The sequence below is a fragment of the Podarcis raffonei genome, chromosome 1 (genome assembly GCF_027172205.1).
Source record: "Podarcis raffonei isolate rPodRaf1 chromosome 1, rPodRaf1.pri, whole genome shotgun sequence".
Lineage (NCBI taxonomy): Eukaryota > Metazoa > Chordata > Lepidosauria > Squamata > Lacertidae > Podarcis > Podarcis raffonei.
Genome location: NC_070602.1, coordinates 52,089,023 through 52,101,674, shown reverse-complemented (window position 1 = coordinate 52,101,674; position 12,652 = coordinate 52,089,023). Strand labels below are relative to the sequence as shown.

At 44.2% G+C, this 12,652-nt stretch overlaps 1 protein-coding gene across 2 annotated transcripts in view; it reads right to left on the bottom strand.

Moving 5' to 3' along the window:
* The window catches only part of TP53I11 (tumor protein p53 inducible protein 11), a 53,100-nt gene extending 41,741 nt beyond the window's left edge, over nucleotides 1-11,359 (bottom strand). Inside the window, exon 1 of one of the 2 annotated variants that reach the window (XM_053387497.1) lies at nucleotides 11,114-11,359. The gene's annotated coding sequence lies outside the window, so the exon portion shown is untranslated. Of the gene's footprint in view, nucleotides 1-10,905; nucleotides 11,008-11,113 lie in introns of those variants that run through there. The other variant, XM_053387509.1, reaches the window with a different exon arrangement.
* Nucleotides 11,360-12,652: the final 1,293 nt, after the last annotated feature.

The window sequence follows — 12,652 nt, the reverse complement described above, 5'->3', positions numbered from 1 at the left end:
GCGTCGGCGCTGCTGCAGCGGCTGCTCCTCCTGCGAGCAGTGAGTGGAGCACAGCCGCAGCGGCGGCGGCGGGGGGTGGGGTGGGCGCGCGCTAGGGCGCAAGGCTGGCGGTGGCGGCGGGGAGCCCGGCGGAGGAAGGAACTTGTCCCTTCCCTCTGGACTCGCGCCCCCCCCAGATGTTGCGCCCGGTGCGGCCGGCACCCCTGGCACCCCCCACGCTACGCCACTGTTCAGGACAAACTTCTAAAGAAGTTCTATAGCTGATTAACTGACAGGATACAAGAGAAGGCCACTATTGGTTAGTACCTGTGACATCATTACCTGGAAGGAGCAAAATTTTCTTCCATTTTGATTAAACTGTGTCACATTTTAGAGGCTGAACAGTTGTCTGCTGTATTACTTTAAGTGTTCCAGAAATCTGCTAGTTTGCAAATATTTTTGCCATCATGCTACAAAAACCATGAGAAAGTATATGTGTGAAAATGCACAAATCCAACTGCTGTTTTAATACAATAATAACAGGAAGAAACTATATTGGACATAATTTCTAAAGACTGACCAGCAGTGCTTTTTCCAGGGGGTACTCAAGAGTACACAGTACTGGAACCTCTTTTGTGGTTGTTAAAAATGTGGCACCTACTGTAACAACTTCATGGTGAGTACCGGCACTATTTTTCTAGAAGAAGAAAAAAACACACTGCTGACCAGCATTCCTTTAAAAAAAAGGGGGGGGGATTAACCAAGAAGGCAACAAAACAGGCAATTCTTTTGTGCAGTATGCAAGTTATCACTTACATAGCAAGACGTCTTTCCTTTCCGTTTCCATCTACTTCTCAACCTCATGTTTCCTGTAAATGTTCCAGAGCAATTTCCCAATCCCTGTCTGACTACCCCAGGAGGTCGTAAAGTAGCTACTGCTTCCTTCCTGATTCTACCTATTCATGCAGCACTTCGTTCAAATTGCCAGTACAAGTTGCCCCAACCCAACTGGCTTTTTCACGAGGCTTGTTTCCTCCAGTTTTAATTATAAAATGTCCCCAAGCTTTCCTTATCAGAAGGGCACAACTCTAGGGCCAAGGACATTCAGATTTTCAAATTCAGCTCTAGGTGAAAGTTATGATAAGGTAAACTTCCTTGTTTGTTTGTTTTTAGTTCTCTTAACCAACACATGCCTGGACACCACGGAGACTGATAGACAGTCTTTTGGCCCTGAATACAGCTTTGGAAAACAAGCGCAATCAAAAGCATGTTTACTGGAAAGTAACTTGCATTGACTTCATTGGGGATTTATTCCAAACCTAAGGCTGCAATCCTATAACCACTTACTTAGGAGAAAGTCCACTGAACTCAATAAGGCTTGCTTCTGAGTTGACATGCATAGGTTTGCACTATTGCCTTTTAGAACCCAATAAGCATAGCGGCACAAATCATGTCTCTCTTTTTAAAGTCTGGTTTTTATACTGATTTAGGTTTTTAATTTCTTTAATATAAACCATTTTTTCTCTTTTATTGTATTACTGTGCATACAGATTTGCAACCTTCTATAAGTATTGTGGGTTTAGGGCAGAAAGTGGCTAACTTGTGGCCCTCCAGATGTTGTTGGACTCCCAACTCTCATCATCCCTGACTGCTGACCATTCTGGCTGGGGCTGATGGGAGTTGGAATCCAACATCTGGAGGGCCATGGATGCTCCAGCCCTCCTCAATACCTACCAAGACTCCGTGCACTCACACAAATGACAAGCTGATAACTTTGGATTTTTTAAATATGAGAACTTAAACACCTCCATATGCCTGAATGGAAGTTATTGTGTTAACCCACTTGGAGCCTTACTAATACTGGGATGAGTATTCTTCATGGGGTAGGGAGATGAAATGCTGGCTGTGCACGAGGAATGAAAGTAGATCAACTGGGGTGAAGCAAGATGACTGAACACTGAAATGAACTGTGACAAGTGTGCTGATGTCAATTCAGCCACAGAATGGCAGCTCCAGCAACACAGCACACACCTCAGGGCTATGGTGGTTCATTGATTTAAGTTTCTGCTTGCAGGCGAAAGTTGCCAGAAGCAGACATGCCAATACAACAGCCTGGAGACCTGCAAATTTCCTTGGAGACCTCCTATGCTTCGGCTGCCCATGTGTCATTAGGCTCTGTTTGTACGACTTGACAGCTTTACAGTATGAAAAATTTGTGTGGCTTGTGAAAACTCCCTTGTTCCCTTGACAGTCATTGAAACACGGCTCAGTACCCACAGAGGTCCTCCACTCCACTGCTTTGGGTCACAGAGTTTAATGCACCTTTTTTATTTTTAATAGGATAAAAGACTTCACTGGGTTTAGCTACAGAACAGACAGCAGTGAGAGGAATTGCACTTGATTTCTGTCTCTTAATTTAGAGACAGATCTTAAGACAACTTTCTTCGGTGACCTGTTCACAATACTAAATTTAAAAATCGATAAACTACTACTGTGGACTGTTCTCTACTGGTACTTATCCTATTTGACAGCATATGAAGTGAGAGCATGAGTATGAATTAAAGCTGATTAGGTGGCACAGTATAGAACTATTTCAACCAGAGAGTGTTATTCTGACCACCACCAGAGTGTGCAACAGTTAACCCTTCCATTCCAACATGTTAGGACAGAATGAAAATCGCATCCTCCCTGCTCATCAGCCAGATCAGCACATATTAGCTGAAAGAAGTCCATCTTTTTCCCAATCATGTCTTGCAGGATGAGGTTTAACCCCCACTACCCACCCAGTGTGCCCTCATTATTATTACCCATCTTTTTCCCTGACAGGAACTCAAGATGGCTTACAACTAAAACAGAAACAACTAAAAACATTGGGGGGGAGCAATAATTAGAAAACCATAAAACGTTTAAAAGAATAAGTATGTTCTATTAAAACATACAGATAATTACAAAAGAAACATCACAGCACAAGCCCTTTCCTTAAAAGAAATTCCCATGAAAAATGGCCTGATTGGCTGAAGATCCAGAATGATGTGTTTTATATCTCCGGCTTGTTTTGTGTCAGGTCAAGGGAGAGGTGCACTGTAGACTGGGGAAGAGTACTGGGAGCAGAATTAAAACTACAGTCCAGAGTTTCCCCCATCTGCAATACATACACAATGAAAAATTCACAGGAAAGAAAAAAAAACATTCCTTTAAAGAAACTCCTCCCTCAGATACATAAACTTCATTCAATGAAAAGAATGGGGGAACCTAAAGCAATATATGGTGAAGATCGAAGGGAAGTGGGTCATATAGTAAACATATTTTTTAAATAAAACAATACACTTTACCACTGGTGTTGTGCCATTTCATTCAAAGTTGAACTGTGAATCTATTTTAAAATCACTTCCTCCAATTTGCCTCTCAAAACCCAGAACACTAGAACTGACCCTGGTAAATAAGCACCACTGTAGGAAAATGGAATACATAATTCTGTTTCTGGTCAGAGACCATCCAGAGCTCATCTTTCCTAAGCATCCAACAATCTGTGGTGCAAAGTCTGTGGACTACAGGGAGTCCTGGGCCAATGAGCTTCTCCCAATTCAATTAAAATGTGACATCTGCTGATGGGTGTTATGTTTAAACAGAAGAGCCATGTGCTGCTTCCTTAACCTCTTCATAAAATTTTTTTCCCAAGGAATGGTTGGGAAATCCAGTCTTGTATCTTCTGCTAACCTTTCAAACTGTTTTCAAGAGATACAGATTACAGGTCTGTATTTATAAATGTAAAAAAATAAAAAATAAAAAGGAGATTTATAAAAATAACATTCCCATGGTTCAAGCGTCACTAGACATTTCCCATTTGCCTTTAAACCCCAAATAGAACACCAACACAGTTTTAGTGATTCCCCCCCCCCATCTGAAATTATATGCCATCTGACTCAAAATGCATCATGTCACGGGAGGCATCACAGAACACATTTCTCAGAAAGCATTCTTTGAATACCACAAGAAGAGCCATAAGGAGAACCAGAATGCCATAGTGCTTTTAAGCAAAGTGTTGAGTGTGGTATGGCAAATGAAGTGCCAGAGTTGGACCAGAGATATTTTAGCTCAGGGTCACCCAGTGTCCTTCATAGCTGACCAGTGTCATGCACTCACCACTTTCTCAGCCTTTTACAGAGACAATAGGGCTGCCCTTGCATATCATCCTGAGTTCCTTAAAACAAATGCAAGACACTGGGGTGGGGGTGGGGGTGTAAATCAGTTAGGGGCTAAACAGAGATTTGGATCCAAGTATTCAAGCATCAGTTCATACATACATATTCAGAGCTGCTTGCATGTGGCTTTAGTAACTGTACAAACGGTTTCAAATTACTATCCTACACTGCTCTGAAAAAGGAAAGAGAAAGCAAGGAGAACTTTAACTGTGGACCTCCAGATGCTAGTGGACTGCAACTTCCATCATCCTTGACCATCAGCCATGCTGGCAGGAGTATCTGGAAGACTACAGCTTCCCCACCCCTGAAATAAATAAAAAACTAAACTAGTAAGCACGTTTTGAACTATAGTGGATTCAACATGTAGATCAAGCATAATGTTCTGGTGTATATTTAACCAAAAAGAAAAAAAGGTCTCTTGTTTTAAAATGGTGTAAGCAGAACATGCTGTGGGCTAAGTTTATTTTTCCTTGGCAGTCTCTTAAGCACAACATGCTTGTACAGCACTCCCCTCCCCACCCTCCCACACCTGTATATTCAGACTGTGCTCTGCTTACGAGCTGCGGATATGCTGTAAGTATAATAAGCTGCATTGCAATGCTAAACATTCTAAAGATTTAAAGAAAAGGAAATGGCTCATTTATTAAACACAGCACACAGCAGCAGAGAATAACCATTAGAAACACATGGAGTGTTCTTCTTTGGCAAAAACTGGCACAATAAAATATAATGAAGTGCACTTGTGTAAAAATTGACTAATGAAATAAAACTGGCTCAAGGTTTGAAGCTGGACTGAAAAGAAATGTTTTCTTCAGGCATGTCTGCAAGGATCATGGACAGAACACTTCAACATGGTCTTTCAAGTCGCAGAGTATCCGCAGTCGTCTGCACAGCTTGTTATTTTGGAGTTCAGCTGGGAAGTCACAAATAGGACACTTCCATATCCAATTTTGCATTATCACCTTGAAACAGATGTGCAGAAAGTTTCCCTAGAAATCTCCTAACCTTCAGAGTCACCACCTGGCTTTATTGCAAGTGGGGTTGGTAAGAGACTACAGTACATCCTTCCTTTGTAAACTTTGTGCAAGCAACTTTGTTACTCTGTATATATATGTTAAGTTGCGGGGGAAATGAGTTCCTGAAGAAAGGCACTTTAACGTGTTGTTACAATGGAAGGATGAGCTTCCTTTTGAGACATGTACATGAGGGATGTGGAACCTGAGACCCTACAGTCTTCCAGGACTCCCTATCACACCCCTGAGACTCTCCCAAGTCATGCCCATTCTGTAGTCCACATCTCAAAATGGCTCTGCTCTGTCCTTGAATTGTGATAATGACTTGTTTCCCTAAATTGAAGAGAGAGGTGTGTGTATATAGAAACCTCTCAATTGTGCATGGCTAGCATGCAGTCTATTGTATAGAGACAAGAATGGCATTGTTTTCCCTCCCCACTTTTGATCTGACCCACGCCCACCATGTGGGCCCCAGAAGGTCCCCTATGAGGAAATGCTGAAAAGGGTCCCCTGCTCCTCATACAAGCAAATGCCCTAATATTGTTGTGGCGTGACATACTCGCCCTCACCAGCAGCCACGCTCTGTGTAGCAATTCAAAACATGATTGACATCATAGCACAAGATAAGTGAACCTACATGTTATTATCCTGTAGTTCACTTTAGTTTTGTGAGAGTATAATGTTGAGTTGGGGATGGACTGCAGGGAAATTATGGAATAAGTGAGAGAGAATGGATGGAATGGCACGTGCTCTGGTAGAAAAGGCAGGTGGGACTTTTGAAGACACAATGAAAGTAGCAGACTGCAGCATCCTGGAAAAGGAAGACTGCCACACACCAATGCCACAAAACAACAATATGACGTGAGAACTAGACGCAGGGCTTTATCTCATAAAGTTTTCCCAAAACAAGGCTTTTCATATGCTGCGCCATCATTCAACTCACTCTGCTGGTTGTGCCAAAATTATCAGCCTTCTCTGTCCAGTTTATTTCTATCAGCTATCACTCATCTTCAGATCTATGTTCTCTCCCTCCTGTCAGGTCCATGACACTAGTTGAAAGCAATTTCTGAACCAATCCCTCGATCAAGATCTAGCAGGACAACACATGCACTTATGAAATAAAGCCATTTCTCTGTCTCTCCTGTCCACTGCTTGATGTAATCTTCTTCAATATACAGCACTTTTTAACAGGCTCTGTGTTAACAACATTAAGGCACATCATCAAATTAAATTAAATACAAGTTAATAATCAAGACTGATCTTGCAACAATGCCAACTGAGGAAAAAATCCAGCTTGTTTGGATAAACTGTGGCACCTCTCTTTGGTTTTAAAATGGCACGTATGCAAATGGAAAGATCTACAGATGGGACTCAGAAGAGTAGACTAAGATTTTCAGCCAGTCATGATTCTTTCACATAAGATAGAAATCATAAGATAGATATGGATGCATAGATAGTTATCAATCTACCAGGAAATGGGAGTAGGCCTGTGATTGATTAAGTTCTTATCTTTTATCTATTTGCTACATGCAGTGCTGCCCATTCTTCAACAAGTAACTCTAGTGCAATGCTAATCAAATAATCTTCTAAGGCACTTTCTCATTGCCTTTTTAAAATGGAAGTCTATGAACTATGCCCCCAACAGGCTCACTGTTAGCTGTCTCACTTTTTCTTCTACTGAATAATAAAATAAGCATCTAACAAAGTGATACATAGTATAAAATGGGGGTGACTTTCCAAAAGTCATTAGACTGCAATTCCCATAATCTCTGACCACTGGCCATGTTGATTGGGGCTGATGAGAGTCCAACACCACCTGGATGGCCACAGGCTCCCCATCTCTTACATAAAAAAGAATAAACAAGGAACAGGCTTACAATCTTCAAGTATGTACACATTATGGCTTACTCTGGTTCCAATGTGTTCCCACCATTGCAGCTTGAAGCTGAGCACACATGTTAGCCACAATCCATGTGCATCCTGTAGTTTCTTGAGAAATACTCCTGTCTGATGTGTTTCCCCTCTAACCGGCTTTCATCCAACTTGAAGATGCAAACAACCATTAAACTGAGGTGCGTACAGTTCAGACAGCTGTTGTACACGCACAGATGACAGGGGTTGCCAGCATGGAAAAAATAATTACCGTATTTTTTTGCCCTATAGGATGCACCGGCCCATAGGACGCACCTAATTTTTTTTGGGGGGGGAATAAAGGGGAAAAAATTATTTTCCCCCCCCAAGCGTGGGGCTGGGGCAGGGGAAGCCCAAGCTTCCCCCGACCCCAGCCCCCAGAACAGGTAGCTCTCCGCAAGCTGTGGGAGTCCAGCGCCGGGCTCCCACGACTTGCGGAGAGCTGCGCGAAGCTAAGCCTGGGCGCGCTGCACCTCCCCGCTGTCCCCCAGCTTGCGGGGCTGGCGGCGGGGAGAAGCAGGCTTCTCCCTGCCGCCAGCCTCCAAACCAGGTCCGGGGACAGTGGGATGGCACGCTGCATTCGCCCCATAGGACGCACACACATTTCCCCTTCATTTTTGGAGGGGGAAAAGTGTGTCCTATAGGGCGAAAAATACGGTAGGTAATGCATGTCAGGTGCATATAGAAATTGCAAATGTGACTTGAGATGCGGGGAGGGAGAAACGGCCTTGCTGCGTTTTAAGCCACTAAAGTGCATATACTCTTCTATTGGATTAGATGACCCTCATAGTTCCTTCCAACTCTACAGTTCTATGACTCTATGGCTATGGCTATTCGGCAATATTAGAGGAGGAACTGACAAATTTCAGCCATCCAGTTCTGTGTTCACTGTTCAGCTGGAGTCTGTAATGAGCTTTCTACATCCCATTTCAGTCTCCAACATGTAAACATGAAATATGTGTGCATTCTCTTCATATATATTAAAAGCACCTTTATCACCTCTTACTATTGTGTGCTCAACTGTGGGTCTTTTCTATTGCAGCACCCCAGCTTCTGGAAGTCCCTCCCAGGAGAAGTTTAGTTGGCCTTCTCATTAGAGCTACATATGCTAAGACCTTATTCTGCTACAGCTCCAGTATGGGGTTAAAATTCCATCTCTGTACTAAATTGTTCTGTTCTGCTCTTGGTTTAAATGTATAAAATTGATTTTTCTTTCCAATTGTTCTACTGTGTTTTCTGTAACTTACTTATTCTGCTAGTTGCTCTGAGTTTATTTTAGAAAGAAGTGCTTTTTTAAACAGAAGAAGAGCCTTTTAAAATAAAATATCCTTTGTTTGAAACACAAGTTTTTCATTTACAGTGCAGAGGCAGAAATAGACTCTGCTGTCATTCAGGACACTCTTGTGACAGTCTGATGAGAGTTGCAATTCAAATCCACTTCTGGAGAACACCAGGATGATGAAGGCTAGACTAAAGCCGGACTGTCCCACTGTTTAGGAACTACAACTGAACTGATACAGGATAAGATACTACCTGCCTCGTGATGGTTGTGGGTAGGTGATGCAGCTGATCTGAAATATCTGCAATGGTTCCTAGTTCATTTACAGACCAAATTCAAAGTGCTGGTTTTTATGGTCTGGGTCTCATGCGCCCAGGGAGTGCCTTCTACCAAAAGACTCTGCTCTAGATTCCATCTGTTGGGGTGGTAAGTGTGCTATGTACCCAAACAAAGAACAGTATCTTTTTGTAGCTGTTTCAGAGTTACGGGATGTGTCCCCCCCAATAATGTCAGGGGTAGAAGACATTACTCCACCAGGCTTCTGGGGATTCGTTGTTTTTATACGGTTTTCAAACTGGATCTCATACTTGTATCTTTTGGGAGGGTAGGGCAAGCCACTTTCTGAAAATATTTGTTGAAAAGTGGTCATGAAACACTGTAAACAAAGAGCACTTTTAGTGCTGCCTGGAAAGATTCCTTGTATTTTGCAATCATCTGTCCTATTTTTGCAGATTGTATAATAACAATATCAACAGGACTGCTAAGAATTTGAATACATCAAGTGCTTTTAGTGGCTGCGGTGAGAGCATTCTAAGAACCTCCCTATAAAGCAGAACAAACTTTTCACCATCATGTTTGTCGCGAACAGAGAAAAAGGCAAAGATCATAGAAGGACAAATTTGAACTGCTTCTCAAATCATTCTCTTAATGGTACAGAAGGCTGTTTTCGCATGGCTACTGTAGCTTGGAGGGTTCTCGATTCCTTCACATGTGCAGGGACTCCCATTGTCCAAAAACTGAACTTTAAAGTTAAGTTCACACATTGCAAGGCAAAGAGAATGATGAGTTAGGGTTGCCATATTTCAAAAAGTGAAAATCCGGACACAAGTCCCGGCTATGTTCGGGAAATTCTGGACATATGGCAGCCCTAGATAAGTAGCATTAGTGCAACCCCCACTTACAGTGGCTATAGCACAGCTGGGCAACCTGCTCTCTTTGGCCTATTAAGTCTCACCGACTCTTCCCATTAGTCATTCTGGCTGCGGCTGATGGGAGTTCTGAGTCCAACAAAAGGAGGACCTCAGGTTCACTACCCTGCCTTAGATCCAGTAGCGAAGGGCACCTAGAGAAACTTTGCATTAGTAAAATCAAATGGATCTTGCAAATGACAAAAGATAGCCGGCTACATTCCTCAGGCAAGGGAGAGAACATTATTAAGAGAGCAGATGTGAATTCTCAAATACTCTGCTCTGAGGAACCCAACCAGCAGATATATATTTTTTTTTAAAAAAAAAACCAGCTGAAAGGAATGGGGTGGGTGTGTTCCCTTCAGTTTTAGAAAGCTGGATGACATGTTGAGAGGTCTGGCTGTGCAGCACTGCTGTTGCTCTTACAATTGCTTCAGGGGAAAAAGCACAGGGAGGAAACAGACAAAGGAATCCCCCCCTCCCTTCCCTCCTAGCTGTTTATACAGTTCCTTGCACAATGAAGATGCCCCTTAAGGTGCTGCATGAAGCACAAAGCCATACAGTATGCATGCATTCAGAGACATGTTGACACCCATGCAATGCTTAAATTGAAGGGGAAGGAAGGGGTGGGCGGGGCAACGCCCCTTGGGTATTGGTGGGTTTTGGTTTGATTTTTGTTTTAAGAAGGGGGGGGTGGCACAATGTGGGTAATATAAGGAGAAATCAGGGGTGTGGCTTGCAGATGTTCACACCCATACCAACCAATAATTCAGGGTACTATGTGCCAGCGCCTTCATTTTCTTAATCCTTTTTTGTGGCAAATCCACCCACGTATATTTAAATACCTTGTCTGCCCCCCTCCCTCTCCCCGCACCACCACAAAAAAATCAAATTCAGCATCATTGCCTGGGTTGAATGAGGTAAAAAGAAACAAATACCCACAAACTTGTGAGCAATTTCTGCAGCATTTCATAACGCAGCCCACAAGGCTCTTAAAACAAAGAGGTGTCAAGAAATGTTCACCGTTACAACTGGCTCCCCTCCCTCCTTTTTTTCAAGCCTTAAAAACAGGAAGTGGCTTTCTCTGCCAAACTATACACTCATTTTTATTTTTTATTTTTTTGGCTCTTCGCCAAACTCCAGAAAGGCAACCCCAACGCTGGGGGAAGGAACGGGGGCGTGTGAGGAGCAATTAATTATTAGTATTAGTAGTAATGGGCTGGGCTGCCTCATCCACTCTCCCAACATAGAAGGGAGCCAAAAAAGTCGTGGGACAGTCCTGAGGGACTGCTATTTCTTCACCCGCCGGTGCCCCTGAATGCAAGCGGGCTTACTTTCTTCGCAAGTTTGTTTCGCCTCGGGATACACCAGCTGCTCCCGGACTCCTTCTACGACCCCCGACGACCCCCGGGGCAGTTTCGGCCAGCAGCTATTCTTAGCTAGCGAGGCCAACCGAGGGCTTTTCTGAGGGGAGAAAGCCCAGGCGGGGAAGCTGGCAGCCAGCCTGCCTCGCGAAAAGTCAACGCGCCGAAAACAACTCACAGTTTTAAAGCATGTTCCGCCCACAGAAAAGGTCGCTGGCTCCAGAGAGAAGCAGCTGCTGCTGCTGCTGCTGCAGAAGAAGAAGAAAAAGAAGAGTAACAATCCGCACAGCCGGCCTACGGGAGGCGGTCACATCTCCGAGGGTCCCTCGCAGAGCCGCCGCCAGAGACAGGCGAGCCGGCACAATCAGCCACTTTTGCACAACCTGCGCGTTTTTTCCCGCAAGCCGCGGAGGGCGCCTTAGCCCCGCCTCTGTATTACCATATTCAATCAATCACACGTCGCGCGGCGAGGCAAAGGACGGCCCCGCCCTCGCGCACACGCCCCGCCGCTTTGTTGCCGCTCGCCCACACGCTGCGCCGCTTAGCTGGAGAGCGACACCTGCAGGGAGCGAGAGGCGGCGCAGGGCGCAGACCTAAGCGCCTCCCGGAGAGGATCTATTGTTTTTACAGTGAATTTAAGGTTGCACGACGCGAGCATCCCGCCCCCACACCCTCGGAGTCCCCTGGCAGCACGAACGCGCGTATCCTCGGCGGCGGGTTTGACGGATTGGTTTATGAATCCGGGTTAACATGCCCCAAGTAGAGGAGAAACTTCGGGTGTTAAGTTTAGAGCTGAGTTATTAGGTCCCTTTTGTGCATAGCTGTCAACTTTTCCCTTTTCTTGCGAGGAATCCTATTCGGAATAAGGAAATTTCCCTTTAAAAAGGGGGAAAGTTGACAGCTATGCTTTTGTGGTCGGACAGCATTTCATTTTGCGGTGTCAAACCCCAGATGGATTTTTTCAGCTGTGTATGTGCAATGGGCACTTGTACCCTTAAATGCCTGGCTGATGTGCATTTGCCATCGAGTCAGGTGTTTTTTCAGGTGCGCCACCAAAAAACAACAACCAACCATCCCGACCCTCAACAGGGAAATCCCCATCCGCAGGATTCGCAGGACTGGGAAATTCAGTTCCCCCAGTAGAATACAAAAAGGTCGCCAAACCACAACTAACATAAATGAAATGCATTATACTAGCAACACAGGCACTCAAAAACACTTTAAAGCATAAATACAGGGGCAGATTTAGGGGAACGCAACCTGTTCGCCCACACTGGGTGCTGCAAGGGGCACCACAACAATGATGAACAATGGAAGGTGAGAGGCAGGGGGTTGCCGATTCTGGCATTGCACAGGGTGCCACTGAGATTTTAAAGCCCAAAGTCTGCCACTGATTATAAAATCATAATATTCACACACACCAAAAAAGCCCCACCAGCCCAGAAGAGCCACAGAAACCTTTGGGAAGGAAAAATAAATAATGTTGGAGGTCATCAACTTTTAAAAATACATTAAAGGCACGGTGTCTCTGTCAGGGATGGGTCTGGTGCATGTGACAACAATATTTTGTAATTTTTAATATCCTCATCTACAGTTGCCATGTCCTTATCCTAGTCCTCCAAGTCACAAAGGACAATGCTACTGTTCCTTCCAGAATCAATGCCCTTTCACTGCCAAAGGAGTAGGGTGGAAAAGGATACAAAGTTAGAAGCACAGC